Source organism: Dipodomys spectabilis, unplaced genomic scaffold (assembly GCF_019054845.1).
Source record: "Dipodomys spectabilis isolate Male_0828 unplaced genomic scaffold, ASM1905484v1 ptg000159l, whole genome shotgun sequence".
Taxonomy (NCBI): Eukaryota; Metazoa; Chordata; class Mammalia; order Rodentia; family Heteromyidae; genus Dipodomys; species Dipodomys spectabilis.
Genome location: NW_024870836.1, coordinates 606,875 through 611,334, shown reverse-complemented (window position 1 = coordinate 611,334; position 4,460 = coordinate 606,875).

Here is a 4,460-nt window from a genome sequence, read left to right as displayed (position 1 = left end):
TGGACTGATTGTTAATCATCTCTGGAAATAAAGCTAATTTTAAAAGGCTGATGGTGTTGTAATAAAGGAATGATCAGAATGAGCAGAGATATTGTCACAGATTGAGCCAACCAGATTAACTGCTGAACAGCAAAAAAAAAGCAAAGTTTCAAGTTTGATGATCCACATTGGAACATATACAGGTAGATATATATATACACATATACATATATACATATACATATACATACATATATGAAAAAATAAATCTCCAGTAGATTATAGAGAAACTTGGTGTGACAGATATTAAACTATATCAAACTGGTTGCAGGAAAGGTACAGTAAAATATAGATAGTTTAGCATAGATTTTGCATACATTTTGTAGAGGATGAAAATTCTTCCTTCATTATATACTTTACAAATATCCTTATTACGTTTTAAGTTTTTTTCTGAAAATACCATACAGAGGGGTTATAATTACAGGGACAATGTAATAAGTGCATTTCTTATCAAGCATTGTTACCCTTTCCATCTCCCTTTCCATCTCCCTTTCCTGACCCTCTCTCCCATCTTGAGCCAAAGTTGTAAATCTCATTTTTCTACATAACATCTTGTACATCTCATTGTTGCACTGGGTCCACCTGTATCCCTAGTTAAACAATTTGGTTTTTTCTTCCCCTCCACAAATTATACCAACATCAAATACAATAAAATCTAGGTTAAGATTTTTCTTATATTGTAGTAGGAGCATCTATAAAATGCTGAAAACTTGAATTACACAAAATATTCAACATGGGTAGGCACTGGTGGCTCAAGGATGTAATCTTCGCTAGTTAAGTGGCTAAGATGTGAAGATCACAGTTCAAATCCAGCCTGCATAGGAAAGTTCATTAGATTCTTATCTCCAATTAACCACCAGGGCAAATGGAGTTCCAGTTCAGATTGTATGTGGAGCACTGGCTTAGGACACAAAAACATCATCCAGGCCCTGAGTTTAAGCCCTGGGATCAACAGAAACAAAAATATAAAATAAAACATGGAGTTAGATATTTTATAATGAAGCATAATTTAATATACTCTACATTGTTAGAAAGACTAGATTTCTGGATTAGCTTTATAACCTACCATAATAAGTGATGTTGTCGACTTATTGAACAGAAATGTTGATTCAGATTTACAAATTTGAATGTTTCAGTGTATGTTCAGTTGGTTTTATTGCTTTGGGAGCCTGTGACAAGACAATGGCAAGGTGGCGAGTATGTCAAAGAGAAAAGCTTTTGACCTAGACTGATTAAAAGATAAAATAAGAAAGTAGTTGAGAGTCTATGTACTCATAGCTTACACGCTGAAGAACTTAATCTCCAGAACTATTCAGATATTCTCCACAGTCTGGGAGGAAATAGAAAATCATTTTTCTTTAACACATAGATCTTTCTGGGGCATTCTAATACCAATTGGCAACACCTTCACAAATATTTCTGTAAATTCTAAACAGAACTCAGCAGACTAAATATTTTATGGAATTCCTATTAAAATATTTTCTTGCAGACGAGGTGGGTCTTTATACTACAAATGTGTGTATCTGTGTGTTTGTATGTGTGTTGTGTGTGTTTGGATAAACTAATAAAACAATGTAGCAGAGAAAAGTAGCTGGGAAGGTGGCTTAGTTGTGGAGCCCTTGCCTTGCATGCATGAGGCCCTTGGTTAGATTCCTCAGCACTACATAAACAAAAAGAAAAAAGCCAGAAGTGGCGCTGTGGCTCAAGTGGTAGAGCGCTAACCTTGAGCTGAATAGCTGAGCGACAACGCCCAGGCCCAGAGTTCAGGCCCCACAACCGGACCCCCCAAAAAATATTAGTATGGCCTTTTGTTTTTCTTCTTATACTATGAAAGTGTGCCACAATTCCCAATCAAATCCTATCCAAGATTCAAACATTAATACTGTCCCAAAAGTTTTGCATGCATGAAGGGCTGGGAAGGTGGCTCAGTGGTAGAGCACTTACCTTACTTACCAAAAGTTTTGCATGCCAATCCAAGTATATCTACCTCATTTAAGATGGCCATGGTATATAAAATTTTAAGTCCTCCAATTACGTTTCACCAAGGAAACAACATATAATATTTCTTTAAAAATACCTAGATTGTAGAACACTTTACCCAGAAAATTGAAGGAATATACTTTATGGAATTTAATTTAAATATTTAGTCACTGAAATGGATGTTCTATATCCACAACTCAGAGCCCTATTAAACTACATAATTGCAAAACTCATCTATTACCATTTTCCATGAACACAGTCCCTCATGAAAACAAACCAGATGTGGTACGCCATTGTCAAATGCAGCTGTTCTAAAGCATGGAACTGACAGAGCAATTAATGCCTGTAAACAGCTGTTTCTAAGGAGTACGGAAAGTGATTTTTCCACTATAAGTGGAAAAGTCCACAGCTGTTTCAGATTGTGTTTCATTGTTGGCATTTGTGAGATATATTTTGGAAAACACAATGAATTAAAACACACTGTTTTGTAAAATTTTGCTGGCTGACACAGCAGGGAAGGAAAACTTTTGACATGTTTCAAATGAAAAGCCAGACAATAGGGTGGGTAAGTTGTGGTATGCAGTTTAAATACAGACTGAAGCAAACCAAAGAATGGGAAAAATTCCTTTTCCTTAAGAAATGCTCTCTGGGTATATTGTGCTATACATTATAATGGTGAAATAATCATTTCTCTGGAAAACTAAGGAAAAAACACTCACCTGTTGAAATTCTTTTTAAAGTGAATCTTAAATGACAAGGATGAAGAAATTTAAATGGGTTCATATTATCCAGTATTACTTTAATTTTTGATTAAAAGTTTAAAACAAACTGACAAACTATTAGTCCATGAAGATTTACAGAGTAAGTTTCTGGCATATATTTTATTTTGTTCCTCTTCTTTGGGGGGGTGATATAAATATTTTATTTCAAAAAGGCAACTGGTTTTAACCATTACCCACAAAATTTGTGCAGTCATAGAATAAGATTTTTTTTGATTAATTTAAGACAATAGTAGGCTCATTTTATGCCATCAGAAATATAAAAACCAATGACATTATCACTGAACAACCACTAATAAAAAATCATGAAATAATATAGTAAAACTCCGTGTCAATTTTTTTTTGTTGGTTGTGGGCCTTGATCTCTGGGCCTGGGCACTGTCCCTCAGCTCTTCAGCTCAAGGCTACCACTGTACCATTTGAGCCACAGTGCCATTTCTGGTTTTAAGGCAGATTATTGGAGATAAGAGTCTCACAGACTTTTCTGCCCAGGCTGGCTTTCAACAACGATGCTCAGATCTCATACTCCTGTGTAGCGAGGATTACAGGCATGAACCACCAAAGTCCAGATCCAGGTGAATTTTTAAAAAACAAGCTTATTGAAACTTCTAGCTTTTTCCAGTAAACAATCTTATTTTTTTTCAGAATTAGCTTATAACTGAGTAATTTTTAGATGTAACCGTGAATTTTTTGTTTGTTTGTTTTTGGTCCGGTCATGGGGCCTAAACTCTGGGACTGAGCACTGTCCCTCAGCTCTTCAGCTCAAGGCTAGTGCCATACCACTTGAGCCACCTTCGCCACTTCCGGCTTTTTACTTTTTGCTTATGTGGTGCTGAGGAGTCGAACCCAGGGCCTCAGGCATGCAAGGCAAGCGCTCTACCACTGAGCCAACTTCCCAGCCCATAACGCTGGGAATCAAATATAATTCTATAATATAATTTATAGAATCAAATATAATTCTATTACTCAGTATTTCACAAAAATCCACTGTAATTGACTTTCCCCAAAAGAAATTATTACATACTATCTCACATACTATAATCATTACATTCTAAATAGTTTGGACCATTTCATATAAATTCTAGGTGCGATTTTACATTATAAATTCACATCTGTGGTTTTAAACTAAGGAGAAAAGATTTTAGAGGTAAAATCACATATGAATATGTAGTGTGGCTCAATTGAACCAAAAATTGTGAATTCATACAGACAAAATTATTTTCTTTCCACTAAATACGTTGAAGTAATACCATTGGAAATATTGAGGCAGGAAGTGGCAGAATTCAAATCTCATCAAACAATGTCTCTCTTATTCTGCTAACCCCAGCACTAAGAAGATGTCCCTTTTCCCAGTTGTCACAAAACTTGCAGTGTCTCTCTTAGAATTCTATTTGGAAAAGTTCTAAATCACTGATTCTTTTTTTTTGTATTTTCTGTTATATAAAACAAAATATAGGCACAAAACAATTGAAATAAAATGCACACATATGTTGAAGTCATCACAGCTGGAAAAACAACCAACAAATTGGAACTTCCCCAGAACAAAAACATGTTGTGCCCAGTTTATTTTTTAAATTACAAAACCTTCAAACATATGTTAATTTAAGTAGAGCTATAACTGTCTCTCAGAAATAAGGTTGTGTTAATTTGTAATTAAATTCA